Here is a 17,718-nt window from a genome sequence, read left to right as displayed (position 1 = left end):
GTTGGCATTAGCAAAATAAACAAAAAATCCAAACCGGGAAAAAATCCCAATATCCATCAATTCCAGATTGTATAAGTAAATCTCAGTGTGGCCATACAGTAGAGCACCGTGTAACCATGGAAATGATTAAACTGCAACTGTAGCAACATGAATGAATCTCAACAAATTGTAGAGTGAAAAGTTGTAGAAGAACATACATTATGATAAGACTCATGTGAAGAAACATATGAAACTAAAAATGTTTAGAGATACAGATGTGGTAAAGTTATCACTATTTGGGATAGTGTTACCTCATGGTGAAAAGAGAAGAAGGTGGGTTTGGGGAGAGACATGCAGGGGACTTTAAAACTAATGGTAATATTCTTCTTAAACTAGGTGGTAGGTACACTGATACTTGCTGTCTCACTATACATATATTAAAAAATTTATACTGTAAATTTTAAAGCATTAAGAAAAGGTTGATGAAAAAAAAAAAAAAAGAAAAGGTTGATGATACGTGATAGTCTAGTGTTCCCCCCAGAACGCACAAATGCATTTTTCAGAATGTAAAAACTGAAAGAGATTAGGTAATTTAATTGTTCAAAAGAGAAAGCTTATCAGTGACAACTTGGTCTCAAACTCAATATAGACCAATTTCTGTCATCTTACATTGCAACTTTCCCATTATGTAGATTCTATCGATCAATTAGAAGTGCTTCCACTTGGATTACTGCCTCAGTCTTTCTCCCCTTCATGTAATACATTCTCTCTGCTGCCAGAGAGAGCTTTCTAAATGCAAATCCGATCATGTCACTCCCTGGCCTTAATCTTAAATAGTTCGCAGTAGCCATCAACACACTCCCAAGTGCTATAGTAAGGCACACAAGGCTCTCTGTACCTGGGCCTCTGTCTCTCTTATTAGCCTCATCACTCATGACCTCCTGCACTTCAGCCACACCAAGCTGTTTGCTGTCCCTGGAACACTGTTTGCCTCCGCACACATTGCTTCCTTCCCCTGAAACTTCTCTTAACTAACCCTTTTCATCTTTTAAGACACTCTTTCTTATGACCCCTTCACCTCCAGTGTGAGCTGGATGCCTCCATAACCCTTGAATTTTAACATTTGTGGTCACGTTTATCACTTTATATTATTGTCCCCCTTTTTAATTTGTCTCCTTGAGTAGCTATCAAGCTTCATGAGGACAGGGGCAATGTTGAATTATATCCCCACTGTGTGCACAGTGTCTGGTATGTATGGTTTGTTGAATGAAGGAAGAAAGGAAGGAACAAACAAATGATTAATTCGATATCCTTTATACTGATGCCCCACATGTAGTTTGAAGTTGTCATTTGTTGGCCAAATTCTGATCATCTCTATCAGTATTTGTAAAGGTAGGAAGGTAAAGAAAGACAGGTGGGCAGACTGGTGGGTGAGTAGATGATGGGGAAGAAGTATCGAGGGAAGGGAAGCCAGAAGCTGATTTGGGAGGGAAAGGAAAGATTCAGAGGCTTATTAACATTTTAGGCTAAGTGCCCAGGGATTTTAATAACAGCCTGGATTTCTTTCAAGCTGTGGACATGTGCTGATTTTCATGACTTACCCTATTTTGACCTTCCCTAGCCTTTTTGGAAATTTATCTTCTTTGGCTGATGACTCTTACCATTCATCTCTCTTTACTTTAGGAAGTAAGTGAGTGAATAAAAAGGAGGTGGCAGATTGATCATATTGGTCAGGGTAACCTTTTGTTTTTTAGTTAATTTTTGCCTTGGTTTTTAATTTTTAATGTCTCACTCTGTACCAGATTAGACCCTTGATATTTTCTAGGGCTTGGAAAGTGTATGTAGATTCTGTCTTGTGATCTGGTGTGCTACCAGGACTCTTAATCTAAAATAGAGGTTAAAAATAAATAAATAAAATAGAGGTTAAACTTGGGCCGTTCAGATTGGGTTCTCTTCCCTCAGGAAGCGGTGCTGTAAGACTGGAGGTCCAGAGACACTCTCCCCACCTCACCTTTGTGAGGACTAAAGTGTAATAGCCACTTACTGTAGCTTTATTCATTTGATAAATTTTTATTGAGCATTCTCTCTATGTCTTGCATGGCGGTAGGCATTAGAATTAGAGATGATTGATCACTAGCCTCAATTTAGTCTAGTGGAAGAGCAGGTAAGAAAATCAGTCATTTTTAAGCAGCGGGATAGGATGGGCATGCACAGAGTATTATGGAATTTTAAAGAGGGTGTGAGAGAGGGGCATCAAGCTCCTTTGGGGTCAAGGCATGTCAGAAGATGTTTCACTTTAGCTTAGTGAGTGGGTTTTTTTTTTTTTTTTAATATTTAATTTATTTATTTGGCTACCCCAGGTCTTAGTTGTGACATGCAGGATCTAGTTCCCTGATGAGGGATTGAACCCTGGCCCCCTGCAGAGATTGCAGGGTCTCAGCCACTGGACCACCAGTGATCCCTGAGCTCAGTTTTGGAAGACTCTAGAAGTTGGGGAGAAGACCCTAGAAGCAGGAGGAAAAGGGGACGACAGAGGCTGAGATGGTTGGATGGCATCACTGACTCAAGGGACATGAGTTTGAGCAAGCTCCAGGAGTTGGTGATGGACAGGGAGGCCTGGTGTGCTGCAGTCCATTGGGTTGCAGAGTCGGACACGACTGAGCAACTGAACTGAACTGAGAAGTTGGAGGTTGTGGTAGGTGGTTGCTGCTAAGTCACTTCAGTCGTGTCCGACCCTGTGCGACCCCATAGACGGCAGCCCACCAGGCTCCCCCGTCCCTGGGATTCTCAAGGCAAGAACAGTTGAGTGGGTTGCCATTTCCTTCTCCAATGTGTGAAAGTGAAAAGTGAAAGTGAAATCTCTCAGTTGTGTCCGACTCGTAGCAACCCGATGGACTGCAGCCTACCAGGCTCCTCCGTCCATGGGATTTTCCAGGCAAGAGTACTGGAGTGGGGTGCCGTTGCCCTCTCCAGTGGTAGGTGGTTAGACTTGAACAAAAGTATGGAGGCAAGAGAGAACGTGATGAGATGGGAAGCCATTAGAAGATCTGTGGGGGACTTCAGGGAAGGGTATGTAAATATGAAGATATGACAGAAGATGAGACTGGAGCCAAAGAAAGGGGCCATATTGTGAATGATCTTTTCTACCTTCCTAAATTAATCAGTAGATGTGTTTTCATTCAGGTAATGTTAGATGTTTAGTGTTTGTCTTGGTGTTGTCTCTTGAGCAGCTGAGTTTTACCTAATGTTTTATTTCTTTGGTTGGTTCTTTTTATGATACCCCTTGGAGGTATCATATCAATTTGGAGCCCCCTTTCCGTTTATGCTTTAGGTTCACTCCACATTGAGTACCATCTAGTCAAACCCATACTCAGGCATTGTGGAGAGGATGATGCATTGCTTTTAAGGCAGCTTGGAAGGAGGAGGATTTAAATGACCTTCAAAGACTAATGTCAGACCCCCATGTCAATGTCACTACAATTCATGCATGCATGGAGAGTGGGAAAGGGAACTTAATTACGGAGGAGGGGAATCGTAACCCTGCTTGAATGGGTAGTTGAAAGTCCTGGACCCGCCCCTTAGCCTCAAAAAAGGGCTTTCTTACATTTGCTGCCAAAGAGGTCATAGGGAGAGCCCACATAAATACCACCCTCCCTCTGGGGTGTGTGAGCCAGTCTTATTCTTTTGCTTCCACAGGTGCAGAATAGGTTCACCAAAGAGTATTCTGATCTCCATTGAACAGAATTTGGCATCTTATTGTCCTTTTCCAGAAAATCAATCCCTTTAAAGCATGGAACATGGCAATTTTAGGTCAGCATGCATTTAAAGACACCTTTTAACTTTCAAGGGCTGGCCTAATAAGATATATTTTGTACAAAAATACCAGTGTTACTAAGATGAGACTTGAATCATTTAAATCCTGAAAGGAGCTCAGTTTTAGCTGCCAGTACACCTTTTACTTGTGAAATTACTTCTTGTTGTCTTTTAATGGCACTGTCCTTCTGGAGTCCTGTGATCATCATCAGATATCAGACTCTATTCCTTCTGCTAACCTTTGGTAACTGTTCAGAATTCATTACAGTGTTTGAAATGAGGCACTCACAGTGACCCCTTGTCACTATCCTTTTGGACCATAAAATAGCCTTCCAAGTTAGCCAGGATGACAACAGAAGCCAGCCTTATGTATTATGTGGTCAGGAACTGCTCCAGTGTGGCTACAATCTGAATGGCGAAAGGAGTTAGTCATAGTTAGGTTTATCCATTTCATTATTTGTTTTGAGAAGTCATATCAGTGAGACACAGATGCACCTTTGACTCATTAATACTGGAGTCTGAACAGTGAAATTTATTTCAGTGAAATCCTGGAGAGTTGCTGAAAACGCATGATGCTTCTTTGTAGTTTCTTTTGTGTGTGTGACCGCACTGAGTGGCTTGTGGGATCTTAGTTCCCTGGCCAGGGATTGAACCTGTGCCCCCTGCAGTGCAAGCGGGAATTCTTAACCAGTGGACAGCCAGAGAAGTTCCTCTTTGTACTTTAAATAGAACTTTTCTACTTTGGAGGGGAAGTGCTGTAGAAACATGGCTGCAGTTGTTACTGCTACAACATATATATTCATTCAGTTCTTGATATTTCTAAAGTTTGGAAAAGTTCCATGTTAATGTAAGCACAATTTTAATTTTTTTAAACACATACTCATATCTTAAACAACACTCATTGATAGATTTTGGTGGGAGGTAGACAAAGCTCAGTCTTCCTAATTTCTCGTCTATATAGGCCTTTACTCTCTGTTTTAATAGAAGTTCTTCTGTGCACAGACCGTGGCAGAGCCCATTTTCAAAGCAGTTCATAGATTTAGCTACGCAATTTACTTACTCTCGGTCATGAAGAAAGAGTAAAAATCAAAGAGCCAAATGACTGCTGAGGGAAAATGTTGTAACAGCAAACTTGAGGGGCTAGACCAGAAGGGGCTAGCAAGAGAAGAATGCTTGAGGGTAGTCTCAGGGAACTGTAATTGACAGTAACAGAATAGAAATGAGGTAGTGGAAAATTTAGGCTACTATACCAGAGACATGCTCCTAATTTTGGCTTGAAATTGTCTTGCTGAGTAAAGCTGTCGTGATTATTGGAATGCCACAGAATTCATCTCTTGGCTTTTTGTCCCACAAAAGCATTAGAATTTAAAACAGACCCTTTAACATGAGTTACAGCAGACAAGAAATACCAGTTCAGTTAGGGCAGGTGTTATTTAATTACCTTTCTTTATGGGGATGGGGCTGTTCCCACAAAAATTGTGGGTGAAATCACAACAAAGATCCATAAGGTACAGCTTTATATGTATATATTTAAAATAGACATCAATCTGTTGAGTTTTTCTGATATCAAAGGTTAATTTAAAATATTAATGCTGAAAAGATTAATTTAAGATAGTGAATCTACTAGGCAAGAATACATGTACATATTGTAATTACTTCCTTTTTACAATTAAAGTAATTGGATTATATTTAATGAGCTATTTACATTTAATAATTAAAAAAGACTTATCTTTTCAGCATTCCCCATATGCAGAAAGAGATGGGGGGGTGGGACTCACTTCTGATATATAATTATCTTTACTTGGGCTAAAAAGGAAAAACAATTGTGCTTTTTAGAAAAAGGCTCAGAAGAATATTATTTTAAAACAAACATACAGTCATCATCCATTATCTGAAGTTTCAGTTTCCTCGGTTTCAGTTACCAAAATTATTAAATAATAACTAATTTCAGTAGTCCAAAATTATTAAGTGAAAAATTCGAGAAATAAGCAATTCATAAATTTTAAATTGGTCACCTTTCTGAGTAGCATAACGAAATCTCAGCCGTCCTACTCTCTCTTGGCCTGGATGTGAATCACCTCTGTCCAGCATGTCCACACTGTGTGTGTTACCTGCCTGTTAGTCTCTTAGCCACCATCTCGGTTATCAGATCAGTTGTCAGGTGTTGCAGGGTTTGTGTTCACATAATCCTTATTTTACCTGTTAGTGATCCTCAAATGCAAGAGTAGCCAAAGAAAGGCCGAAAAGTGCTTCCTTTAAGTGAAAAGGTGAAAGTTCTCAACTTAGCAAGGAAAGAAAAAAGTATTTTGTTCATATATAGGGTTTGGTACTTTCAGGCATCCTTGCGGGGCTTAGAATGTCTGACCCTTGGAGAAAGGGGACTACTGTATCCAGTTTAGGAATTACCCATGGGACTGTGTTTTGGTTCATTGTAAAAGAAGATGACAGATTAGGCACTTAAAAAAAAGTCCTTAATGACAAGATTTGATGAGTTCAACAGTGCCCAGAGAATGAAACTTAAAGTGATTTTCAGGGACCCTGTAAATAAAAGTAACCCATCATAAGTGATGGAACCCCAAATGCCTAGCTGTTTGAAAACAGGCCTTTGTTTGAAAAGCAGTAACATCTGAACATGTTATCTGAGGCTGGCACTTTAAATGAGCCAGTGTTTCTGTTATTTAAAGTGAAAGATGTGAAGCCCCTGAGCAGCTGGCTAAAACTGGGTGTAGAGAGGGAGAAAGCAGTGTGTTATTCTCATTAACACCATTGCAGTTCCAGGGTAAATATGTCAGGAAGGCTTTCTTATGTTAGCATATTATATTTTTTTTTTGAGGGGAAGAAACTAGTCTGGGGTTTGGTGGCACTTGTGTATGAAAATGAGAAACATGGGCACAGTCTTGGCTAGGGTGTTTTGTGAAGTCAGCATAGTGTCATGGCTGCAGATGGACCTGGGTTTAAAAGCTGTGTGACTGTGATAAAGTTACAGAACTGCTCTTAGTGTTTTAGTTCTCTTAGCTGTAAAATCAGAATGCTACCGGTTACCTTTCAGTAGTGTTTTGAAGATTAGATTTGTTAAAGAAAATGTGAATAAATACGTGACACATCTTGGGCAGACACTATAGGATGCAAAGAAGTTTTTAAAAATCCCACCCTTATAACAGCAGATTCCAATAGCTGCTGCTGTTACTACTGTTTCTGTTAAGTTTAAAGGTATTTTGTTTTTCAGTTCCTGTATTCAAAGAATTGTACAGTCCAAAAAGCTGTGCTACAATATAAAATGTAGTGACTGCCGTAAAAGGTTCAGCATACTTTTTGGCACCTTTGGAGAGGGAGAAATTACTTCAGACTAGAAGAGTTGAGGAAGGCTTCTTAGAAATGGTGACATTTGCCTTGGGCCTTTAAGATGAAAGAATTTTTTTTTTTTTTTTTTAAAGAAATGCCACAATCCAGATAATAGTACCTTTGAGACTGCCTTCAAAATACATAAAGTGAAAATATTGAATTGACTCGACTATGATTTGGAAGACTGATAGACTGATACCCTTTGTCTTAATCCTTAAAATTTGTATAACGTAGGCAGAGGCCATCCATTTCTTTCTTTCTCTTTTTTGACATTGGATACATTTTTATTGAACCTTTTAGTTTACAACATGAGGTAAAAGGCAAATCAGTTCTCTTCAAGTGATATTTTGCACAGCTGTAGTAAAATATTTTAAATTTCAAGGGTTTATAATGGATTGCATTTCTTAAAAGTTGAGGGATCAAGTAAACAAGTTCTAACTTGAATTTTCCATTTGACTCTTCGCTTAACAATAGTAACCAGCTCTAATTAGATACATAAGTTTCTTCAGGGCCATGTTTTATTGTTGATGATGTCTTTACTATTTTAGTCAATATCCACTAATTCCACTTCAAAAATAAGTTTTACATTTGGTGGAATTTTGAGGCCATCCGTTTCTTTCTCAGCTCTTGTCTTCATACTCCCAGAGAACCTGTTTCAGAAGGTAAGAGGCCTACCTACCGCTTGGTTTCACTGCGACCACAGAAAAGAGAACCAGTTAGGAGAATTCTGTGCAATGCTCGGCGCTGTTTAATTTGACCTGCTCTCTTTAAATTATTGTGTTACCGCTAGGAGGTAAGTCCAACAAACTCAGTGCTCCTTTGAATTAGCAATAATGAGAGCTATCAGTTGTTGAGTACCTACTAGATGCTAGATACCCCTCTAGAAGGCTTGTGTATGTTACCTCATTTTATCCTGAAAACCATCTTATGAGATAGGTTTTATTTTCCCTATTTTACAGATGAGGTTTGGAGAGAGTAACCAGCCCAAAGTCATATGTAACTAGTGGCTCAGGGAATCCTTGTCTTTTGACTGAACTTGCCTCTGGATTCATCAAGCTGTATTGATTTTTTTAAAATGTGATAAATACCAAATGAGTACCAACTTTAAAAAAAGAAAAAGGGAAATTTTCTGCCATTATTAATTATTATTATTCAGAAAATTAAATGTTATTCAAATATGTTATAGGTATATAGTGGTGATATCCTACCTTTTTGCAGTGTTTTCTTATTTGATTTTGGGATACTGGTTCTTCCTTTTAAGTTTTCCATGGCATATACTTATTGAAGATAAATTGAAATTAATACCTCTTTATGATTGGGGACCTTGCCAAACCAGAGTGGAAATCAATCCTGACTTACATAGGAAGCGTGTGGCTTTGATTGCTGGGAGAAGGGAAATAAGGAGGTGAGCCCCGTGATTACCCTGATTTTTTGTCTAGATGTATATTCTAACCATGGAGCAAGGCCGGGGCAGGGGAAATCCCAAGCAGAGCAGATTTGTCTTACTGAACTGAAGAGACAAATTGCGTTAATAGTTCAAGGGAGGCTGAGGCAACTGGAAGCTGTGGGGTGCAGTTCTGGAAAAGAGGAAGAATACTGTTCTAGAAATCTTCTTAGGGTCTCCTTGAGGCTTGACTGATCACCCATATGCCTGGGGTCAGATTACAGGAGGTTGGAAAAGAGTGACCAGGAGTTTATGAGCTAACTGATTCCCAATGCAGGGAGGTGTTCTAATTCCTATCAGCCAGAGTAGAGAGCCCGTGTTGCTCACTCTGCAGCAGAGATCCAGTAGGGAGCATCCAGTAGAGATCACTGAAGGGCCACATCTGTACCGGGGCTAAAGAGCCAAGAGAGTAAAAGCTGCTCAAGATCCACCCTGCTGCTGCTGCTGCTGCTAAGTCGCTTCAGTCGTGTCCGACTCTGTGTGACCCCATAGAGGGCAGCCCACCACGCTCCGCCGTCCCTGGGATTCTCCAGGCAAGAACACTGGAGTGGGTTGCCATTTCCTTCTCCAATGCGTGAAAAGTGAAAGTGAAGTCGCTCAGTCGTGTCTGACTCTTAGCGACCCCATGGACTGCAGCCTACCAGGCTCCTCCGTCCATGGGATTTTCCAGGCAAGAGTACTGGAGTGGGTTGCCACTGCCTTCTCCGCAAGATCCACTTTAACAAAGCTTAAAAAGAAACCTCAGGTGTACCAAATTGAGCCAGAAGTCACTTAACTGCCAACCAAAACAAAGCCTCACACTCTTGAAACCAAGACAACGTTAGGTGCTCAGCATCATAAAATCACAATGTCCAATGTCCAGTCAAAAGTTACCAGGAAAATGTGGCCCATAATTAGGGGAAAAATCAGTTTGTAGAAACACTCAAAAATGACAGAGGTGATAGAATTACCAAAGATATTAAAACAGCTGTTACAATTATGTTCAAATATATAGAGGAAAGGGCACTACCTCCAGGTAGCACTTGTGGTAAACCCGCCCTGCCAGTGCAGGAGACTTAGGAGACACCGGTTTGATCCATAGGTGGGGAAGATCCCCTGGAGAAGGAAGTGGCACCCCACTCTATTATTCTTGCCTGGAGAATTCCGTGGACAGAGGAGCCTGGCAGGCTATAGTCCATAGGGTTGCAAAGAGTTGGACATGACTGAAGCGACTTAGCACATATAAAAGAAAATATGAACATATTAATTAGCAGGTAAACATTTTAGCCTTGCAATTAAATAGTGGAATTTGGTTTCAGTCTCTCTTATTTTTTATCCTCTTTCTTCTCATGCTGTTGATGATTTGGTAACATTTGAATATTATCTTGTAAGTGTAAGTTACCAAATCATATCATTTTCTTTTTTCTTTTTTTTTTTTCATATCATTTTAGAATTGGAAAGAACTTTTAAAGATCATCTTATTCACCCTCTTATATTATAGAAAAAGAAATATTATGTTTCATTAATTCTAAGGTGTACATTTTCCCCATATTTTAACATCTCTGGAATAATCATGCATCTTAGATTTCATGAAATACCGTAAAAACCCATTAGAGTTGTGACTTTTCCGTAAATATTTATGGTAGAATTCAAGCTTTCTACTTATATTACCCCCACCTAGAAAACTTCCCTTCTTTATTCTTTAAATCCAAATCCTGCCCAGTTCCGGTCTTTATTCCAGGAATTCTGTTCAGTTGAAAGTGATCTTTTCATCCTTTCTTTTGTCATAATTGACTACAGTATTTGTTTGAGAACTTCTGTTTATTATGTTACTTACCTGTGTTTTATCTGTCTCCTCAGATTATAAGCTCTTGGAGTCATGGGAAGAATTTTCTGTTTCTTTGTATCATCTAGTGGCTACTTGATAAATATTCATTGATTGATATGGGTGCTATAATTAGTAGTTAACCACTAATGCAACCCAAAACTTATTAAAAGAGTTGTTTACCGGTTACGAGAACCACGTATTTAACTATATGCCGGAACTGAGCGCTAGATGGGTGCAGAATGAGTACTTCTGCTGCTGCTGCAGTCATTACTGCTGTTACGGTAATTATTCCGGGCCAGGTACTGTGTTAAGTATTTTATACATGCGTTATTTCATTTTTATGCACAACAAGCTTAATAACTAAGGGTCATTTTACTGATTTTAACAGGTTAGGAAACAGATGGGGAGAGTACTGCTTGCCAAGGTCCCAGAACTGGTTTGGCAGTAGTGGGTTGAAATCCACACCTCTTTCTCTAATGTCCATGCTCTTGCTGCTCTACATCACTGCTTATTAGGTCTTCTGAGGGCTTTGGTGACCTAGTAAACTGAGGATAGAAAGAAAAGAAATGGACACTTCCTTTTCCCTCTGTTCAGGGGCTTTTCCTTATAAAGCCCATGTTTTGAGTGGTGGATAGGCCTTGTGAGAGGAAGATGTACGGCTGCCCTTTGCTGCTCTTAGTTGCTGGCAGCTTGGCCGTTAGTGACAGATGAGTGTGTGACACTTTTTCAGCAATGAATTCTTGTTACAGCTGGCAGAATAGAATAGTTGATATGAAATTTCATGGCAGTTTGCTTCATAATTCCACTCCCTGGTGTATAGATGTAGTTGTGATTGCTAGGTCTCTGTCCTCACTTAAGTTGGTGTATTAGCAGTCACATCCAGGACTGCTCTGTCTACTCCATGGTGTGTTTGTGTATCACCTTGAGCTGGCAGCAAAACATTTTGCTGAATTTCCTTTTTTGTTGTTACTTTGTAACCTTTTAAACCCTGGCCTTTCTCATTTGTGTAGAACTGGCTTCTTTTTTGGCCTTTTCATCCCAGAGAGGGAGTAGTTACTACAGAGGGATGCTTGAAATATGAAGAGAAGCATCATAGAGATTAAAATGCATGGCTAGAGGGGGGTACTCTTTCTACCCCCTTCTGATGTCTATGTCAGAAGCTTTCTCTATCTCCTTTATACTTTAATAAAACTTTATGACACAAAAGCTCTGAGCGATCAAGCCTCATCTCTGGCCCCAGATTGAATTCTTCTCCGGAGGCCAAGAATCCCGGCGTCTTTTCGAGGTTCAGCAACAACCTTTCGTTAGTTCTAGAAGGCCTTGTAGATCTTCATAGAACTGTTCAACTTCAGCTGCTTCAGCGTTACTGGTCAGGGCATAGACTTGGATTACCGTGATATTGAATGGTTTGCCTTGGAAATGAACAGAGATCATTCTGTCAGTTTTGAGATTGCATCCAAGTACTGCATTTTGGACTCTTTTGTTGACTATGATGGCTACTCCATTTCTTCTAAGGGATTCCTGCCCACAGTAGTAGATATAATGGTCATCTGAGTTAAATTCACCCATTCCAGTCCATCTTAGTTTGCTGATTCCTAGAATGTTGATCTTCACTCTTGTCTTCTCCTGTTTGACCACTTCCAATTTGCCTTGATTCATGGAGCTAACATTCCAGGTTCCTATGCAATGTTCCTCTTTACAGCATTGGACCTTGCTTCTATCACCAGTCCCATCCTCAACTGGGTGGTGTTTTTGCTTTGGCTCCATCCCTTCATTCTTTCTGGAGTTATTTCTCCACTGATCTCCAGTAGCATATTGGGCACCTACCGACCTGGAGAGTTCATCTTTCAGTGTCCTATCTTTTTGCCTTTTCATACTGTTCATGGGGTTCTTAAGGCAAGAATACTGAAGTGGTTTGCCATTCCCTTCTCCAGTGGACCACATTCTGTCAGACCTCTCCACCATGACCCGTCCGTCTTGGGTGGCCCCACACGGCATGGCTTAGTTTCATTGAGTTAGACAAGGCTGTGGTCCTGTGATCAGACTGGCTAGTTGTCTGTGATTATGGTTTCAGTCTGTCTGCCCCCCGATGCCCTCTCTCAGTGCCTACCGTCTTACTTGGGTTTCTCTTACTTAGACGTGGAGTATCTCTTCACGGCTGCTCCAGCAAAGCATGAAGGTCCCATCACTTCATGGCAGATAGATGGGGAAACAGTGGGAAAAGTGGCTGACTTTATTTTTATGGGCTCCAAAATAACTGCAGATGGTGATTGCAGCTATGAAATTAAAAGACGCTTACTCCTTGGAAGGAAAGTTATGACCAACCTAGACAGCATATAAAAAGGAAAAAAAAAAAGAAAAAAAAATGCATGGCTAGAGAGCTAGCAGGATGATGAGACTTAACTCAGTGCCTAATGTACGATTCCTCCTGATTATCTTCTTCCTCATTTTCAAACTTGCTTCGTTGTCTCATCCACCAGTAGGTGCTCCAATGTCTCGTCTGCAGGGAGATTAACCAAGTGCAGTAGACTACTGTTTGCAGGAACCAGGAAAGAAAGGTTACAGCCTAGCTCCATTTTCTCTATCCCTGGGTAATATAGTAAACTGGGAATTAGACATTCTCCCATAAAAAACAACTTTGTGTTCCTATATGGTAGCACATGTCCAGGTTAGGCTTCCTCCTAGGTATTCAAGCCCAGGTACTTGGAGAGGAATGCCTTTTGTATCTATCCTCATCTCAGTTTTTTGGCCACCACCAACTGGAGATCACTCATTTCTGTCGTTGCCTGTAAATAAAGAAAACTTTTTTAAAAAGATAATACTTTATTAGGGCTTGTGTGAGTTATTGACACATTTCTAATAATCTTGTGCAGTCATTTGTTGAGGTTTTGGCTTTTTTTTTTTTGAGGTTTTGCCTTTTTTTTTAATCTATTTTTTGTTGTTGTTGAAGGATAATTGCTTTACAGAATTTTGTTGTTTTCTGTCAAACCTCAACATGAGTCAGCCATGAAAGAACGTGAAAGTGAACTCACCCAGTCATGTCCAACTCTTTGTGACCCCATGGACTGTAGCCTACCAGGCTCCTCTGTCCGTGGGATTTTCCAGGCAAGAATACTGGAGTGGGTTCCTTCTCCAAGGGATCTTCCCGACCCAGGGATCGAACCCGGATCTCCTGCATTGTAGGCAGATGCTTTACCATCTGAGCCATCAAGGAAGTCCATATCAGCCATAGGTATATGTATATCCCGTCCCTGTTGAACCTGCCTCCCATCTCCCTCCCCATTCCACTCCTCTAGGTTGATACAGAGTCCCTGTTTGAGATCCCTGGGCCATACAGCAAATCCCCATTGGCTGTCTGTTTCACATGTGGTAATGTAAGTTTCCATGTTACTCTTTCCATACATCTCACCCTTTCCTCCCCTCTCCCCGTGTCCATAAGTCTGTTCTCTGTTTCTTCATTGCTGCCCTATAAATAAGTTCTTCAGTACCATTCTTCTAGATTCCGTATATATGTTTTAGAATATGATATTTATCTTTCTCTTTCTGACTCTTTCTGACTTTCTCTCTTTCTGACTGACTTCACTCTGTATAATAGGTTCTGGGTTCATCCACCTCATCAGAACTAACTCAAATGCATTCCTTTTTATGGCTGAGTAACATTCCTTTGTGTATATGTACCACAACTTCTTTATCCATTCATCTGTTGATGGACATCTAGGTTGCTTCCATGTTCTAACTATTGTAAATAGTGCTGCAATGAACAATGGGATGCATGTGTCTCTTTCATTTTTGGTTTCCTCAGGGTATATGCCTAGGAGTGGGATGGCTGGGTCATATGGTAGTTTTATTCCTAAAAAAAATATGGAGCACTTCATGAATTTGCATGTCATCTTTGCACAGGGTCCATGCTAATCTTCTCTGTATTGTTCCAATTTTAGTATATGTGCTGCTGAAATGAGCACAAGGTTTTGTTGTGTGAGGTTTTTTTGTCCCAGAGCAGTTGAGTTGTTTTTCATGTTAAACTCCTGTGTGAATTTAATACTCAGTTGATGACTACAGCTGAAAGAAATCTGGTACTTGAGTACCCACGAATGGTGGGAATAAGGTTTCCTCACTTATTCATAATGGTGCCAGTGGTAAAGAACCCGTCTGCCAATGCAGGATACAGAAGAGATGTGGGTTCAATCCCTGGGTCGGAAAGATCCCCTGGAGAAGGGCATGGCAACCCACTCCAGTATTCTTGCTTGGAGAATTCCATGGACAGAGGAGCCTGATGGGCTACAGTCCATAGGGTCACAGAGTCAAACATGACTGAAGCAACTTAGCATGCATGCAATCAGAGTAAAAGTAAGCGCCCATTTCTTTTTTCCAGTTTTATTGAGATATAATTGTCATGCAGCACTGTATATGTTTAAGGTATGCAGCGTAATGATTTTACTTACATCCATCATTTCATATAGATAACAAAACTAAAGAAATAGAAAAAAAGTTTGTGTGTTTGTTGAAAACTCTTAGGATTTACACTCTTAACAATTTTTGTATATAACATACATCAGTGTTAATTATATTTATCATGTTGTGCATTATATCCCTGGTACTTATTTATATTATAACTGGAAGTTTATACCTTTTGACTGCCTTCATCCAATTCCCCTCCCCCTGTGTCTGGTAGCTATAAAATTGATCTCTTTTTCAATGAGTTTATTTTTGAAGTATAATTGACCTGCAACTCTGTGTTAGTTCCTATTATACAGTATATGATTTGGTGTTTTGAAACATTTCAAAATGATCACCAGGATAAGTCTAGTTAAGATATGTTACACTACAAATATATAACATAGTTACTGACTGTATTTCCCATACTGTACATTTCATACCCCTGACTTGTTTATTTTGCAACTGGAAGTTTATACCTCTTAATCTCCTTCACCTATTTCTTTCTTTCCCTGTGTCCTCTGGCAACCACCTGTTTGTTCTCTGTATCTGTAATTCTGTTTCTGTTACTTTTTTTTTTAATGGCCCTGCCATACAGTTTGCTGCTTAAGGGATCTCAGTTCCCCAACCAGCCGTTGAATCCCAGTCTTCCCAGGTGGCCCAGTGGTGAAGAATCCGCCTGCCAGTGCAGGAGACGCTAAAGACTCGAGTTCGATTGCTGGGTTGGGAAGATCCCCTGGAGTAGGAAATGGCAACCCCCTCCAGTGTTCTTGCCTGGAAAATTCCATGGACAGAGGAGTCTGGCAGGCTGCAGTCGATGGGATTGCAAACAGACGTGACTGAGCACACGTGCGCGCACACACGGCAGTTCTGAAAGCACCGAGTCCTAACCCCTAGGCCACCAGGGAGCCCATTTCTGTTATATTTGTTCGTTTCTTTTTTAGATTCCATATATAAGTGAAATCATACAGCATATGTCTTTCTCTGTCTGACTTATGCACTTAGCATAGTACCCTCTAGGTCCATCCATGTTGTTGCAAATGGCAAGGTTTCATTCTTTTGTCGGGGGGTAATTTCACTGTTGTGGGTTTACAGTGTTGTATTAGTTTCTGCTGTACCAGACAGTGAATCAGTTACACATACACACATATCCACTCTATTTTTTAAATTTTCTAAAATGTTTATTTATTTGGCTGCTTTGGGTCTTAGTTGAGTATGTGGTGTGTTTGATCTGTAGTTGCGACATGTGAGATCTTGTGGTTGTGACATGCGAACTCTTAGTTGCACCATGTGGGATGTAGTTCCCTGACCAGGGATTGATCAGGGGCCTTCTGCATTGGGAGCCTGAGTCTTAGCCATTGGACTACCAGGGGAGTCCCTGTCCACTCTTTTTTTAGATTCTGTTCCCTATAGATTATTACAAAGTATTGAGTAGAGTTCCCTGTGCTATACAGTAGGTTCTTATTAGTTTCCTGTATGATATATAGTAGTGTGTATATATCAGTCCCAAAGGTTTTCATTCCTTTTTTATGGATGAGTAATATTCCAGTATGTATATGCGTATGTATATATACCATGCCTTCTTTATCTAGTCATCTGTTGATTGGCACTTGGGTTGCTTCCATGTCTTGGCTATTGTAAATAATGCTGCAGTGAACATAGAGGTGCAGGTATCTTTTCAAGTTAGTGTTTTTGTTTTCTTTGAATAAATATCCAGGAGTGTAATTGCTGGATCAAAAGTAAGACCTTTTAGATGGATAGTTTGGCATATTTCAGACCATTCCATTTTGATGAATTAAGTTTTGCTAGAAATTGGAATTAAGACTGGGAGAGTAAAATGAACTTTGTGTCTGTTATTAAAGTTATCAGTGATAACCATGCAGACCCTGTGTAATTTAAGTGGATTCATAACTGGGAACTTAGGCTAAGATGCAGATACAGGAAATATTTTATGTGAATAAATCTTCTCTTTGAAGCTAGGAATATTTTGTAAACAAAATCTCAGTTTCATATAGCACCTCTCAAGCATTTTTTTAGTGCAGCTCACAGCTGAACTGGAAAGATGAATTGAAAGTTTTTCCCCAATTGCTAGTCATCGTTAGGCTAAGAACTAGAACCCAACTCACAGTTTTAAGTGGTTTCCAATGCACAATTTTAAGTGTATTTTCTTTTGGACAACCAGATGGATCTTACTTAGAAAGAGAGCTTAATTTTGGCCATTTAAAAAGCAGTTTTTTATTTCTCCTTTGCAAATAAACTCATCTTTACCATTTTTCTAGATTCTGCATATATGTGTTAATATATGATATTTGATTTTCTCTTTCTGAGTTACTTCCCTCTGTATGTCAGTCTCTAGGTCCATCCACATCTCTGCAAATGGCACAATTTCATTCCTTTTTATGGCTGAGTAATAATAGTCCACTGTATATATTTACAACATCTTCTTTCCCCATTCCTCTGTTGATGGACGTTTAGGTGGCTTCCATGTCCTAGCTGTTGTAAATAGTGCTGCAGTGGACATTGGGGGTGCGTGTATCTTTTTGAATTATGGTTTTCTCCAGGTATTGCACAGATGTGGAGAACATACCTATGGCTACCAAGGGGGAAGGGTGGGGTTGGGGATGGATTGGGATAGGCGTATATACGCTACTATGTATAAAATAGATAGACTAATGAGAACCAACTATTAGCACAGGGAATTCTACTCAATACTCTGTGGTGACCTAAGGAAATCCAGGGAAGAGGGGGGTATATGTATACGTGTAACTGATTTACTTTGCGGTCCAGCAGAAGCTAACACAACATTGTAAGGCAGCTATACGGTAGTAATCAAAACAAAACAAACCCCAAAACAAAAACCAACCAAAAAAGGCAGTTTTCTATGGAATAGTTGATACTA

General features: G+C 40.0%; 1 protein-coding gene and 1 non-coding gene across 3 annotated transcripts in view; one reads left to right on the top strand and one right to left on the bottom strand.

The window, feature by feature from the left end:
- Positions 1-17,718, top strand: part of WASF2 (WASP family member 2) — a 71,806-nt gene that overhangs the window by 27,592 nt on the left and 26,496 nt on the right. The window lies entirely within an intron of this gene.
- Positions 14,241-14,347, bottom strand: LOC133061113 (U6 spliceosomal RNA). The gene has a single exon (XR_009693943.1). It is a non-coding gene; the product is annotated as a U6 spliceosomal RNA (small nuclear RNA).

The sequence above is a fragment of the Dama dama genome, chromosome 8 (assembly GCF_033118175.1).
Source record: "Dama dama isolate Ldn47 chromosome 8, ASM3311817v1, whole genome shotgun sequence".
Taxonomy (NCBI): Eukaryota; Metazoa; Chordata; class Mammalia; order Artiodactyla; family Cervidae; genus Dama; species Dama dama.
This window is presented reverse-complemented; position numbering and strand designations above follow the sequence as displayed.